The sequence below is a fragment of the Tupaia chinensis genome, unplaced genomic scaffold, assembly GCF_000334495.1.
Source record: "Tupaia chinensis unplaced genomic scaffold, TupChi_1.0 Scaffold000402_1, whole genome shotgun sequence".
NCBI lineage: Eukaryota > Metazoa > Chordata > Mammalia > Scandentia > Tupaiidae > Tupaia > Tupaia belangeri.
The window spans coordinates 2195087-2211901 of record NW_006159904.1 but is presented as its reverse complement, the minus strand read 5'-3'; the positions used below and the strand labels follow the sequence as shown (position 1 = coordinate 2211901).

The following is a 16815-nucleotide window of genomic DNA, read 5'->3' as shown; positions in this document are numbered from 1 at the left end:
GGGAGAGGATGGGATTTGGTGAATAAATGCAGTGTCCTTCCATATTTTTTGGAGATAGAATTCTAAAGTGCACTTTTTACTGTCCTAGAGGGCACACGGTAGGTAAGCCATAAATTTCCACAAAAATAGTCAACGGGATAATGTACTTTTTACATTTTATTTATTTTTTTGAGATTTTGAGTTTTTGCTGTATGGCATGTTTGCTTGCCCGAGAGAGATAGAAGGAAGGAAAGAGAAAGGCAGAAATCACCAGCTGGGGGAGATGGCCACATCACATTTCCTTCTTCATTCTCCTTTCAGGATTTTGTGCATGCACACACCTGCGCCAGGCGTAATTGACAAGCTACCAGGTCTGGGACTTGAATATATACTTTTGCTCTTTTCCTTTCTTCCTCTGTTCCCTTATTCTTGTTTTCTATAGTTGCATCTCTAATAAACTACATGTAGTCAAAGCCTTCTTTTTGTTCTTTTAATTTTTCCTCAACTATCATATGGAAACACAGTCAAAGGTAATGTTTTCAATCAGATTTTGTTTTGAGGGGCCAGATCCTTAGAGAGGATAACTTTATTTACATGCCCTATTTCCCATGTGAAGAATTTGCAAACAAAAATCTTTCTATCTACTTATTTACGTGTTCGATAGGATCATTTGCATCTAGGTCTAGGCCAGATAAGCCACAAGTGTAGTAGCTATAAACATTTGTATGGGAAATGACATTGTTCCACTATTACAGATATATTTCTAACGTGTACTTTGCTAAAGCATAAAAAATATAAACTTCAAGTAAATACTATAATGACAGCCTTTTTGTACTTCCTTGTCATTCAAATTCCTTTCAATAAATATGAAGGCAAGAATAGACTTCATAATGAAATTCAGCCACTATGCATCGCATGAGGGAAAAAAAAAACATGCATAATTTACCTTTATATCCACCAAAACTAACAGTGTCTGGCAGAACACCGAAGCTTAATAAATATCTGTTATTGGATATTTTAAATCATGTTTACTCTCCAGTGGCATTAATGGAACCTAAAACACATGCAAACTAATCACTCCATTTGCCTTTCATGCTCCGCTTCATGAAGTGATTATCACAGTCATTCTGCAGTTCTTATGTACCCTTCTCTGAACTTAAAAGTGCTTCTCCCCATTAATAATTATCAACATTTTATGAGCACCAAATGTGATTAGTCTCAATAGAACAACTTAATAAATGATAAAAAGTTTGTTCCCTTGAAATGACATATTTAATCAGTGCATTTATTTTTCTTTTAGGATCAAAGACAGTGGATTATACATTTAACATTTAAATTTCTAGTAAACCACTGTTTTATTCCTGACCTGATTTCAGGCAGAAAACAAAACAAAACAAAAAAATACAAATGGAAAACTCTGATAAAAAAAAAAACTGAAAAAATATGACTAGTAAGAATAAAGAGTGCAGTTTTAAAATTTTTAAATGTTTTTAATTTTTTTAATAGTTAAAAAAATTTTTAACTATTAAAAAAATTAAATATCTATGTAATTTTCTATTTTAAGTGTTTTTAATCCATCAATACTGTTAATATTCCCAAGAACAAAACTATAGCCATAAAATTTTTTTTAAAAAGCATCATACTGAGCTACTTCTCTTCTAATTCTCAATCTTACCAGGTAAAGACATTGCCTTAGTTTGGGTTCCCCCAGAAGCAAAAGCTGAAACAGATTTGAGGGCAAGTAGTTTGTCTGGAAGGTGATCACATGAATGGAGCTGTAGCACAGGAAAAGAAAATGATGGCAATACAGGAATGAAGAGTATAGCCCAAAATGTGATGAACTTAGATTACATTTAACCAATTTCCATTTACCATTAACTAGGAGTGGCCCCTGTGGCTGTCCATTTTCTGGTACTTTAGGACAGCCCTCACACAAGCAGAAAAATGCCCTTGGGTTTACAGAAATACCTTGAGCATATCGTTGGGGTTTCCTACATTAAGATGCCATTGATAGACTATGTAATAATACTTTGCCAATGGGAAGAAGACGAGACAGTGATGGCAATTGCTACAGCCACCTCTTGCAGCACTCAGATCCTGTTTAGGCCCAAAGTGATTGCATTCTGCTTATTTCCACAAGTGGTAGCGATTTAAAAATAAAATTTAGCTATAGAGCTATGGTCCTCCTGTGGCAGTTGGCCTAAAACTGTGACTGATGATCTTTTTCCTTTAGATTTTTGCCATAGGGTGAGTGTATTCACTGGTGAGCAATAGATAGAGAGAAAGAGAAAGTGAGAAGTTACCTCCCAGTGAGGATGGCCTTACCACTATCTGTTCTCCATTCTCCTTTTGAAATTATGGGCATGCACACAAATGCACTTGGAGCATTTTTCAAGCCTCTGGATTCAAGATTCCAATCATGAGTCAGCCATGTGGGATCCAGCACCTTAATTATAAGGCCACCTACTGGCTCAGGAACTGATGATCTTTATTCAACTTTTCTTTCATCTCAGCCTTGGCTGGCATTTCAGTTCATCTGGATTGTTTGACTTTTGGATTAACAATTCTTTTTTTTTTTTTTCCCTGAATGGTCTGTACTATTTCCTATGATTTTATTAGGCTATAGTAGCTTCAATTTTCTATTTATCCTTTACTGTGGTTATGTAAACATAAGACTCACCTTAGGGAATTACTTAAATTTCAGAAATATTTAGCCCTTTTCCAGTATATACTCATAATAACTGAGTACATCACCCCTTTCAGTAGAATATTCATATATTTTTACTGATCTATCAACATTAGAAGACTCAGATGTAGCCAACTGCAGCTTAAGGTTTAGTGGAGGACTAACTGTCCCTACTCATAGTATAATCTGCCCCCAGTAACCAGGAACTAGTTCTTTGTGGAGATAAAAAACATGTAAATTTCCTGCATGTCACTAGAAATATCTGTGAGAGGAACAACTCCTGGGAACTCCAGCTACCAGGAGCATAGCATCATGTAACAGTTCCTGGGTACGACTATATGCCACATTTTGCAGAATAATGACTCAATACCAAATAGTCATTTCCTTGTTGGATCTTTAGCTGATGTATCAAGGGTCCATTCCACAGTCCAGTAGGACCTGGTGCTGTGGTATGCAAGTGTGTAATAGAAATGGTTGCTCCTAGGCCAGCTGATGGCCTGGTGCTTGATGTGGCTGGATTCCACGTGGCTTTCTCACTTTTCTCTCTGTCTTCTTTGGCAAGCACATGTCCCCTATAGCACATTAAAAAGAAAGAAATGATGGATCCTCTGCTGCACTTCTTTCACTGTAAAGAATGTTTTTTGGTTTATGTTATAGCCCGTGTAGGTAAATAACACACTAAAAGCCCTTAGATAATTATTCTGACCAAACTAATCATGGGCAAGGAAAGGAAATCTCTGCATAATACACATTGGTGTTAATAAGAATGACACACTAATCTTTCTAAAGCACATGATGTCTTAATTAATCAACTTATCTAGGATTCCTTATGAGTCTTTGATGCTGACAGATTGGGTATTCATCAAACACTATTAACTGAATCATCTGGTGATATCTTCCTTGGTGAGAGAGCCCATGCTGTTAAGCACATATGTTACTTTCATCCCTGTTATCATGACAATTCCATTCATTGGCTGATTGTGACCACACTGGGCTGTCCAGGATAGAGAGTGTCTAAACTACACTTGAAAAATAATAATGTTCTCTTCTTTGTTTAGACTCTTTCTCTATACTATACATTGTCTAGTTAGAATCCATGTGAGGCAAACAGATCTACACAGGACCATCAGATGGCATGGTGGTTAAGGCTCTGGATTTCCACATGGTTGATCTTGGTTCAAGTCCATATCAGAAGCAGGGAATGGAGGATAAAGGATTGTGGCATGACCATTTTCTCTGAGGGGTGATTTCTCACTTCCCCTGACTCTCTGCAGCAAGTGCATGTGCCCTATGATAAAAACGTAAAAGAAAAAAAAAATCTGTAAGTCTATGCCTTTTCTGTTGGCCCATTAATATTTACCAGTCTCTTCATATTTTCTTGTCTCCAGTTTTCAAACTTTATTTCTAGCTCCCTAGCCAGACATGTTTTTTCTCTTGCCAGGTTTCATGTATGTCCTTATCTCAGACCAATTTTCCTACCATGAAAAACAATAATAACAATGTACCTGCTTGAAGCTGTTCCCAGAGATATTTTTCTCTCAATAAAATCTTTCAGGGTCACTAAGCATAATTATGTAACATGAGTCTATTTCTACCTTTACTAACAAATCAAGCTAATCCATCCATGAACCAAGCCTGGATTTTCTTTTCTTTTTTTTCTTTTTTTGTTTAGACTGTTGTGATAGTTGCAGCTAATTCACCCTGGTAAGTGTGTGTGTGTGTGTGTGTGTGTGTGTGTGTGTGTGTGTGTCTATCTAACAGAGGTAGGTGACAAGGATCCAACCTGCCTGAATAACTCATTGTGTCCTTCAGCTCTACTAGAGACTGATAAAAATTTTACTTCCATTGTACGATGTATTGCTTCTTTGACTGCTTGATGGTGTGATTTGGTGGGTCTGACAATATTCAGCTGATGGTAAGTATCTCTGGTCATAGTTACAAGACAGCTCATGCTCTGATGAGCTATCTAGATGTCTTAACTAGAGCCCCAAAGAACACCATAAGTACTTGTAAAAGGTCCAGATAATGAGATATTATGCCAAAGGTGTACAAGTGCCTCTGGTACCACTAGATCAGATAAATCATATGGAACAAACCTAATGTTGTTTATCCTAGAGAGTGACACTGCTATAGCTGTCCCTTTTGTTTTGTAGCCATACAAAATTGGAAGTTATCTGGGGTCAGATAAGTGGTTCAGTGGTGGCATGGCTGGATCCACAGGGACAATCCTCTGTTCATTTCCCAGGACCTTCCTGTACCTACTGGATGCATACCTATACCCGTGATCTGGTCTGGCTGAGACTGGGGAAGGTTTGTTACATAGAGACCTTGCTGGGAGGGGCCGGTCTCTCTGCCTCTCCCTCTCTCTCTCTCTCTCTCATGGAATAAATAAATTAGAAAATTTTGGGAAAAAATGGGAAGGCTTCTATTATTCCTTAAATGGTTTGAGTAGTATTCCACAATGAGGAATATTCTCTCTCCAAAATCCTAAGAGATTAATGAAATATTATAACTCATTTTTAGTGGTAGTAGATACAAATCACAGTTTGTTCTCGGTCTATCTTGAGAGAAAATGTGAAGTCTTGTCCCAGACAATCGTTGTAAAGTCGATTTCTGATCGCCTAGTATGTATGTGACTTACTGTAGAAACCAGTTTGGTTTATATATCCTTGTCACAGGATCTATTAGTAGAACGTCAAACAAGGTCCCTTTTTATTATATTGTAACATGATCAGAAAGTTAATATAGTCCAGGGGAAAGATGTCAAATGTATACTTATATTTGTTCCAGATCATTACTTTACAATATGATGTGACTAGCACATGGACAAGGCAGTTCACCCTTGAAGTTAAGTTGGGTAATTATTGCAAAATACCAGTGAGTGATGTAGCTGTCAGTAGCAGGGAGATATCTTGAATAACTATTCAGAAGTGGCTAACTGAATATATTCAGAAGCACCACATTTCCAGATCTTATGATTTGTTTGATATAGCAAACTGTGATAGAGTGCCAAAAGGTACCATAATGCCAATTACATATGGTAAAAGACACAAATGATACAATGATAATAAAAAGAATTGCATGAGTATGATATAGAAATGAGGTACATGGCGTCTATATTGCATTTATGATGATGTTTGTGAATAGTGAAGATATACAATTAGACTATGAATATTTTTTTCTTAATTGCAAAACTATAATGCCATCAATCAGTGATGTAAATGGAACAACCAATATGCCATTGATTGGGAAAAACTATACATTGAAAACTAAAAGCTGGACTATATCCCAGAAACATGTATAATTATTGTGTATAAAATTATAAATAAAGAATCAAAAAGCTGGCCAAGACGGTATATCCTGAGAATAGGATTTTGGAATTGCATTACTCACTTGTCAGACATCAACAAGAATCCCAATGCTAGTGAGAGTTGGGGATCTTGATAACCTGTGGAAAGCTGGATCAACACCATTTTCATCTGCAATTGGGGATAGGGTCAAATGAAAGAGGAAGCCCTGGCTTCTGCAATTGACAAGCACTTGAAATACATGAGAAAAATAGTAAGAGACCCAGTAGTTGGATGCTTGAAAAACTATACTGAAATGCAGAACATTTCAGGAATGGGAGGTGACTATAGAGGAAAATTGACACTCTGTAACTACTATATTTGGAAGGACATTTTCTAAAGGAAATGTCTAGTGTATGAATTTTTGAATGAAAGACACATGTGCTCTTAGAAGGCATAGAAAACATGAGAGCTTTCGTTGTTCTCCCAGGAACAAAAAGAGAGAATTTGGAATCCCTTGTGATAAGAAAATGAATGTGAAGACATGGGTAAAAAAAAATGACCTCAATACATTTATTAACATGTAGGTTTTATCATTATGCAGATAAGGTGAGACCAACAGGTCAGGAGACAACTGGCCCAAATTGTTTGTTATAATCACAGATTCCAAAACACAGGGACATTTACATCATGGGAGAAGCACGTCAAGAAGCTCCAGGGTTGATCAGAAGGCAGAGGGAGTGAGGGGAAAATGTGAGTAAGAACTTTTATTGTGGCTTCTGCAGAAAAGTGTTGACAAAGACAAGTAAGAGGTTGAGGATTAGCTACTTAGAATAATTTTGGCAAGCTCTGGCATTTAGGGGCTTTTCTCAGTTGTTTGGTATCTAAACCTGGAGTAAGTAGGGCAAAGCAACTGTGTCCCAGAGTGGAAGAGGAAGTGGTTGGAGTTTGGAGAATGAGAAAATGTTATAATTGCCTTCAATTTACATTGCATTTGGCAGCTTGTTTGAATAATATGACAGGAAAAAATAACTAAAATTATAGTGATTGAAATAAAAAAATAATAAAGTGGCATTATTTACAATGGGTTGATGATTTGTATAGTAACCAAAGACCTTTTATAAACACACTGTGAGAGATATGAATGAATTTAGTAATGTAATAGGATTAAAAATGGAAATATATTTAGTATCCCTGGAAAAAACTTGAAAATCAAATAAAAAATGATATAACTTACACAGGATCAAAAAACATTTCTATCTAGAAATAAATATAATAATGATGAGAAAGGACTTCTTATTAAAAATTACATGAAAGATTGGTCCCATAGTGCAGTGGTTAATCACTGAATAGTAAGACAGATCCCACATGGCTGACCACATTTCAAATATCAGCCCCAGAGGCTTGAAAAACATTCCAGGTTTGTGTGTGTACATGCTCAGGATTCTGACAGAAGGAGAATGAAGGAAAAAGGACTGAGGCTTGGCTGTGTCCAGCTGGGGAGGGATTTTTTTCTCTTTCTCTTTCTTCTTCTTTGCTCTGGCAAGTGCATGTGCCCTCTGGCAATAAAAAGAAAATATATAATGCTATTAAGAGAAAGTAAAGTACTAGATGAATGAGAGGACATGCCCTGTTTACCATTTGGAAGAGTTAACATTTTAAATATGTTACATATATTTATCATATTAAGTTATATAATATTATACAATAATATCTTCCAAAATTATTCCATCCATTTAATGCACTTACTTTTTTTAAATTCTCAAATGCCAGAGAGTATGTGAGCATACCAAAGAGACAGAGAGAGAGAGAGAGAAAAAGCACCCTCCAATGGGGTGTGGTCACAACTCAATCCTTAATGAGCTTACAATAAAGATACAGCTGTGTTCTTTGAGTGATAATGGCAAATTGATTCTAAAATGTATATGCAAATTTAAAGACAAGAATAGATAAGACAGGAATGAAGAAAAATAAATCCGTAAGTACTTCTTAAAAAGACACTATTACAAGAGTGAAAAAGAAATGGAAGATTTACTGCTGAGTGAAACAAGCCAGGCTATGAAGGTGAGGCATTGTATGTCCCCACTTAATATAAACCAAGTGTTCGCATTCTATGACTGAAACTAATTGACTAAAGGATATAAAAACACAGTATATAGATGTAAATTCCAGATATAGTGTGTGTGAAAGAGGAGGGTCTGTGGAAGGACATTTAGAAGAAAAATAGAGAGGCAAAGCATTAATGGCACAAAGAAATGTGGTATTATCTGTTGAAGATATTTTGTAGTTTTATCAACTGTACTAGGGAGAAATGTTCACCTGTTGAAATATCCATTTTGTAAGCCAAATAATAATGTGATTGAATGTATAAAAGAAAATGAAATGAAAAAAATTTAAATTAAAAAAAGAAAACTATGGGACCAGTAGTTAGCGTAATGGCTATGTCACTGGACTCCCATGTAGTCAACCGCGGTTCGCGTTCTGGACCCGGTGGCTTAAAACTCACGCCGGGTGCGTGTGCGTGCGTGTCCAAGATCCCGAGAGGAGAATGGAGGAGAAGGGATTGCGGCGTGGCATCCCCCCTGGGGGGGGTGATTTCTCGCTTTCTGTCTCTCTGTCTCTCTCTGTCTGGCGAGTGCACGCGCCCTATAGCAAAAACCTCTAAAAAAAAAAAAAAAAGAAAACTATCATGTGGAAGAAGATATTTTCAATTCATATATGTGAAAAAGATGGAGAGATAATACAAGATAGACAGCTAGACAGAGAGACAGATAAAAAAGAATAAACAGGAAGATAGTCTCCTATAAATGAAAAAAATAGACAAATAGAATTATAGACAAAAACTTAATCAGACAGTTCACAAAAGGAAATGTCTAATAGTCAATAATAAAAGAAGTTTCTCATTTTCAGTCAGGGAAATGAAAATACTTGTCCTCTCTCCTTGAAAAAATAAAATCAATCCATTGTAAAATAAAACTTGTTCCAGGGTCTGGTATCAATGGAATCCTTTATCACAGAACAATTCATTGTCCTTTGATGAATATTAAATGATACTGAGTTTATGTAGAACTAAATGAGAGAACTAATTCTATTACATACATGTTAGATATATGCTTTGCCTTTGGACAGTCCAAAAGCAGATATTAGTGTGTACAATTCATTTTATAGCTCGCAAATACTGTGAGCTTTGTATAAGAGGCAATAACATTAGGCCAGATTTAGAAATCTGAGAACCAATTTTTATACTATGAAACAATTTTTAAGATCCCAGAGTGTATTTAAAATTTTTTTAAATTAAACCTAATAATGTATAACAATTGAATGTATAAATAACAATAAAAAATTAAAAGCATAACAAGCAAAAAAATCTTATTGAAAAACAATAATAGAAAATGTAATCGATGCAAGAAAGTATTTTGAAAAATTTATATATATTAATTTATTTAATATTTAACAGTTGGAGGTCACATTACTTATTCCATTTTATATATAATGATGTGGAAGGAGAAGTATTTAGCAATCTGCTCAACATCACTGAAATTACAAGTGATGAACCCACTACACAGATTTTGGTAATATGTTTTACATTCATTATCTTCTGCTTGCATTTTATAGTTATTTCTGTTTTGGTGTTTTGTGATTATTTTCTATTTTTTAGTTTCATTCTCAGTCTGTTGTACTAATATAATATGAATTTTGAGATCTAATAATGTAACAGTGATCAATACTTTAAAACTTGGTTTGTGGAAAGAAAAATGAGATGATTTTGTGTAACTTTTTTATATTCTTGAACATTTTATACTGTCAGTAAAGTTATGCAAATTCCATAAGCAGTAGAATAACACATCAGAAATTTTTCTGCTACATATATGTCAAAGAGGGAATTCATTAAAATATCTTTTACATTTCTGCCTTTGCCAAATAAAAGCTGCAAAAAACAGGTTCGTGTAGTCTCAGCATTTTTTAGGTTCCAACAGGAATAAAATTTGCAGCTCATTAACTTTCTGTTTCTTTTCTCTGAAATCTCTATAAATTGCTGTTTCTTTATCGGTGAAAAGTAATATTTATTTTACATTTTTATATAATATTTACCAAAACATTACACTTTATAGCTACTCTGTATATGCTTATTTTGACAAAGGCAATTCTTTCAGCAGACTTTGTTACATCAAAAATATATGACGATCTTGTTTTTTTACAATAAATAGAATGTGAGCAGGATGATAATTTTATTAACTGAACTCTTTTTTTCCAAGAGACAGTGATTTGAATGGCTGAGGCACAATAGAAATTTACTAATATACAAGACGGTTGGGGTGGAAGGAGACTAAATCATGGGAAGAGCCGGATGCAGCTAGACCTAGCATCGGTTAGACACCTTCAGATTCCACAGGACTCTCTCTTTATCTTCCGTTCACCTATGCCTTTGATACTTAGCAAGCTCTCACTCTGGTGCGTCCTTCATGTAGTAAGGCACACATATCTAACAACTCTCAGGCCTTGTGCCTGTCAGCCGTTGCCACATTGGTGTTTCACTTTTAAAGTGCTCAGAAAATGATACAATTACCCTCACTGGGTCTAACCCTCAGCTCTGAACAGTGAACAGTGCTCCATGTAATCGAGGTCCTATGTTAAAATGGATGAGCCCATGGGAACCAGAAGACTGGAATGATGTGATAAATAGAGTCTAAAAGTTCCTGATACAAGAACAGTGTCATTAGACCAACAAATCAATGGATATCTACTGCGACACGGGCAACTGGTGATGATGACGGTGGTTGTACAGTGGTTATCTAGTTGTTTTGCTAGGACTGACATACAAAATTTGTACATGTTTTTGGAGTTCAGTGTGATATTTCAGTACATGCATGCAATAATCAAATCAGAGCTATCAAACATACATAATCTTAAACATTAATTCGTACCGTGTGCAGTGAACATTCAACATCCTTCCCTCAAGGTATTTTGAATTATAGATTAAATTCTTATGAACTGTAGTTCCTCTAATGTGCTTTACTACTCTACAACTCATTTCTCTTATCCAACTGCAAGTTTGTGTCTAGTAGCCAAGTTCTCTTTATCCTTCCCTTATGCTCCCATTTCCAGATTCTGGTATCTACCATTCTACTATCCACTTCCGCATGATCAAATCCTTGCTTCCACAAATGAGTGAGAACATGTGGAATGTTTCATTGCCTGGCTTATTTCACTGAGTATATTTTCTTTGATATTCTTCCACAAGAAAAAAATATCTATTTTTCTCCTTCATTTTAAATCGTTCCAAGTGTCTAATTTATATAATTTTCCTTTTTTTCTGCATTGCTTTCAACACTTTCTGTAAGGTACATCTACTGTAAACATTTCCTCAAGTTGTTTGTCTGAGAAACAAACAAAAGAGCAATAAATATAAATTCATTTCTCCTTCACTTTGGAGGAATAATCTTGCTGAATATAATACTTTAGGGATTTTTTTCCCTTCAACCTTAAATATTTTAATTTACTCTTTTTGCTTGTGTATTTTCTAAAGAGAAATCTGAAGAGTAATTCCTTTTTAAAATGGTTTATTTAATTTTATTTATTATAATTATTGTTTTTTTTAATTCGCTATAGGGTACACGGGCTCATCAGCGAGAGACAGAGAATAAGAGAGAGACAAACTGAGACAGCTAGCTGCCAGATCTGAAACTTGAACCACAGTTAGCCATGTGGAAGTTCAGCATCTTAATCACCATGCTACCTATTGGCCCCTGAAGAATAATTCTTAAACTTCCTCTTCTGTTATTGAAGTGCTTTTTTCAAGATTATTTCAGTATTCTATCTTTGTCTTTAATTTTCTGTGCTTTGAACAAACATGCTTAGGTATAGATTATTTGGTAATCCTGTCTAAGCTTACTGAATATGTAGAAGCTATTTGTTATTAATTCTGTTAAATTCTCAATTATTACTACTTCAAATACTTCTTTTTCTATTTCTTTCTTTTTTTTCTACTTCCTGTATTTTCATTATGTATCCTTATAACTTTTATAATTGTTCCATAAATTTTGGAGATTCTGTTCTGTTTTTTCACTCTTTTTTTTATGTTGCATTATAGTACTGCATATTTTCACTGACATAGCTACAAATTTATTGTTTTTTTCCCTTTAGCTGTGTCTTGTCTAGCAATTATTCTATCAAAGCTATTCTTTATTTCTGTTAGTGTTTTTGATTTCTTTTGATCTCTGTTTCCATTTCTCTCTATATATTGACCATTGTTGCCATAAATTCACTAAGATAAATACAAAATCTATAAAAATGATTATCTAAAATACTATTGTCCAATTCATTCTCATTGATATTCTAGCTAAACAAAATATGTTGGAAACATTTATGATGAAATATTTTAAGTGGATATTAGAATCACTTCTGTTTTAGCATCATAACTGTCAAAAACAGAAAGCCGTGACTGAAACAGTTATGGATTGTGCTGATGCCTTCTGAGAACACTTTTCATTCCCTTCTTTGAAAAATACTTGGAAAGTATAAGGAAGGAAACTACTGAAGGCTGGTAACTTTAGACATTTATTTCTTTGTTTTTCATAAAAGTCCTATAAATCAGAGACTATTATTTATGAGATTAAAAAACAATTCTAAACCTCAAATGGATAAAATAGTTCTCCTAATGTCATGCACTTAAATAAGAGGAAAGGAGAGATCTTCCAGGCTTCGGAACAGGTTTCCTTCAATAAACTGAAAATAAACTTATGAAAAGGCTAAGTAGATTTTCTCTTGTATGATGTATTGCATGTTTACTGACTGATTAGTGAGTAGAAGAGAATGAGGGTGTAGTCATTTACAAACATTTCACAGAAAATTGTCAGGCTCTCAGTAGTTCTGTAGGGTAGGGTGAGGAAAGTACAAAATATTGTCAGATTATCAGTAGTTTTGAGGGGCAGACTCTCAGCACTATAAAGTTATAAAATCAGCATTTCCCAAGTGCAGACAACTATAGAGAGTTTCTACCACCGTCTCCAAGATGCAGTTCAACTCTAAGCTACCTGATTTATAGATATAGACACGTTCATTCACCAACACAAACATGCTATTGCTTTTTTCCTCTGTGAGTTATCCTTTGTATATTTATCTTGTAATGATGAATTAATTTTCTGCTGAAAGAATAGTAAAAAAAATGTAGTGCTTCCTTTGGCAGCACATATACTAAAATTGGAACAGAGATGATTAACTTGATCCCTGAGCAAGGATAATAAATCCAAATTTGTGAAGAGTTCCATATTTTTATGTTAAGTTACTTACAAGTGTTACCTCATTAGGCTAACATCAAACCTCAAGTGAAACAATGCAAAGAAGGAAAAATAAAAAGACATATTCAAAAAGCAGAAAAAAAATTAACCCCAAGAATATTATACCCAGAAAGACTTTTCTTCATATGGGAAGAACCAATAAAATCATTCTCAGATAAACAAAAACTGAAAGAATTCACCAACACTAGACCAGCTCTTCAAGCAGTACTCCAGGGAGTACTGAACCAGGAAAATTATAAAGACAAACAGAAATAAGAGAACAAAAACAACTAAGAAAATGGCCAACAAATTGACAGGGATAAGTCTCATGCAAATACCAATGATAACGTTTAATGTTAATGAATTAAATTCTCCAATTAAAAAAGCACATACTGTCTGAATAGACTAAACAAAAGACCTCTTTGTTCTGCATCCAAAAAACATATCTCACTGATAAAGAAAAACATAGACCGAAAATGAAGGACAGTAAGAAAATATTTCAAGCTCATAGAAATAAAAAAAAAAAAAGGTTGGAGTTGAGATACTATAGACAAAATAGACTTTAAGCAAAAACTGTAAGAAGAGACGAAGAAGGACACCATTTAGAACTAAAAGGGCTAATTCACCCGGAAGCTATAACACTCATAAATATCTATGCACCAGCAATGGAGCACCCAACTATGTGAAAGAAAGGCTGCTAGATCTAAAGGGAGAGACAGGCTGCAATTCAATAATTGTTGGAGATCTCAATACTCCACTGACTCCTCTGAACAGACCATCTGAACAAAAAAATAAGCAAAGAAATACACGATCTAAATGATACCATAAATCCAATGGACCTGGCAGATATCTATAGAACTTTTCACCCAACACCCACAAAATAAAAAATATATTTCCAAACTAACTAGAAGTAATTATTTCTTAGAGTTCCTCTGAAATGAATAACACCTACAAATCATATGTGCCAAGCTGTAGTTAAGGCTTCTTATAAATAAGTAAAGAAATACATGGAATAATCACTTTAAGTTTTCTTTTGTCAATTAATAAGGAATGTAAAATTCACTGGGATATAATATTCACTATTAAATTCACACTTAGTCATTAATATATCTGCCAACTCCTCTATAAGAAATTAAATTATTTTCTCAATAAGTATTTTTCACAATAACTGTTGGTGGAAGTATTTGTCTAGTAATAATTTCTAAGAATAAAATTCTAAGAAAGTTTGATCCTAGATCCTACCAATAGCTCCCACTCAACGGGCAGCCAGAGAATTCAGTGGAAACATTCATTCTATGCACATTTTTTCCTCCTGCTCACGCCCAGGCATCTGCTGATTGATGCAAAGGTGAATTTGTGACTCAGAATCCTAAGAAGTTATCAATAATGTTATATTTTGGTAAAATATGCTTGGGAATAGTTGTATTTGGGAATTTAACCAGAACACATTAAAGGTAAAGACAGCAGCTCAACAGTCATGAGAAAAACTGGAAAAGCAATGTCATATTATAGACAATCTGAAGTAAAGTCACAGCTGAAATCAGAAAGCAAGATTAATATGGCAGAAAGTGAGAAAATCAATTGAAAATAAATATAGAAAAGAGAACATAACAAAGAATAACTGTATGCCAAAAGTTAACAGTGTCTTATAAGACTAACAGTTTGTTAATCAAAGTTGCCTTGGATTTGAGTTAGCCTGTTCCTAATCCTATTAACTGAACATAATTAAAGTTGCAATTTACTTCCATAGATTTTGTCACTTTATTGTCTTTCTATTACAAAATACTTTTTTCTCTTTAAATAATTATTTATTTAATTGTATTTATTAACATTATTTATATTTTTGAGAGAAAGATTTTTGCTATTGGGCAAGTGCCAGAAAGACAGAGAGATACATAGAGACAGAAGGCAAGAAATCACCCTCGAAGGGGAGTGACCATGCCACAATCCCTTCTCCTCTGTTCACCTCTCAGGATTTTGAGCACACATGCATATGCGCCTGGTGTGAGTTTATGCCACTGGGTATGGGACTTGAACTGTGATCAATTCCATGGGAGTCCAGTGATGTAACCATTACACCATCTGTTGGCTCCAATATTATTATTTTAAAAGTTTCTGTAGGACATGTGCTCTTACCAGAGAAAGAAAGAGAAAGAGAAGGAAAGTGAGAAAGCAAGTCACCAAGTCCAAGATTTGAACTGAAGTCAGCATTATTGGAGTCCGGCACTCCAACTACCACACCACCTGAAGGCCCTGTGAAATTATTATTTTTAAAACACAACCTCATCTTCATTTTGATCCAGGGGATAATTATTGCTTTTCTTTTAAAAAGAGAAACTGAGATTTAGAGTGTTAATAAAGTTGTCCAGTATCATGCCAAGAGTTGATATGCCACCTGCAGAACTACATACTAAATGATGGTTCATTATTATATTATTGTTTTATTTTATCAGCAGTTCCTTCTCTTCTCATTCTTCTCCTCCTTCTCCTTCTCCTCCTTCTCCTTCTTCTCCTCCTGCTCCTCCTTCTCCTCTTTCTCCTCCTCTTCCTCCTTCTCCTCCTTCTTCTCCTTCTCCTTTTCCTCCTCCTTTTGCATTTTGACTTCCATGGTAGAAAAAGTCTGGGGATCAGCCTTGTAGTGCAGCAGTTAAAGTGCTGTGCATCAGGAGCTGGATCCCACATGGCCAATGCAGTTTGAATCTCAGTCCCAGCTGCTTGATAAACATGCCAAGAGCATGTGCATATGTGTCCAAAATACCCATGAGATGGAGAAATGGAGGAAAAAAGATTGTGGCATGACCACAACCCATTGGGGGAATGTTTTGACTCTCTCTCTGGTGTGTACACGCATCTGGCAAGAAAAAAGATGGGAGGAAGGGAAACTGAAAACAAACTACAGTTATCCAACAGAATGTTACTGAAATTTCTTCAATCACCTTTTGCTTACAGGCAAAAAGGGGCCAGCAGGTGTGGTGTGATGATTAAGGTGCTGGATTGCCACAGTGCTGACTGTGGTTAATCTCAGAGTGGTAGCTTGAAAATCATGCAGGGCATGTGTGAATGCATGCCCAAAATCCTGAGAGGAGAATGGAGGAGAAGGGATTGCGGCGTGACCATCCACCCTGGGGGGTGATTTCTCACTTTCCCTCTCTCTCTTTCTCTCTGGCGAGTGCACGTGCCCAATACAAAAACCTAAATAAATAAATAAAACAAAAGTATATGTGCTTGTTGAAAGTAGAATGCACTATTGTTAGCTCAATTATAATATTGTGTTTCCAGTTTTAAGAACAATATCAAAGATCTATCAAGTAGGATGCTGCTAAGCACAAACAATTATAGATGTTTTAGACTTCTATAATAGTAATAAAGAAGAAATGACTGCTTGAATTCCGGTGTGGCAGGCTCATTAACATGATTTTTTTTTAACTGAGCGAACAGTGAGCCTTCTAAAAATAGAACTAATTGTGAGTTAAAAGGGTCAAGTTTTATTTTTTTGAGAAACTACTAATTGAAGCAAGTCAGACTACGAAAAAGAGGCATTGTAGGTTCCCAGTCAATATATACATGTCTGCACTCTGTGGCAGAA

General features: G+C 35.1%; 1 non-coding gene across 1 annotated transcript; it reads left to right on the top strand.

Annotated features, from left to right (window-relative positions):
- The first annotated feature begins 13122 nt into the window (after window positions 1-13122).
- On the top strand, window positions 13123-13226 carry LOC114008838 (U6 spliceosomal RNA). The gene has a single exon (XR_003550341.1). It is a non-coding gene; the product is annotated as a U6 spliceosomal RNA (small nuclear RNA).
- The last annotated feature ends 3589 nt before the right edge of the window (window positions 13227-16815 follow it).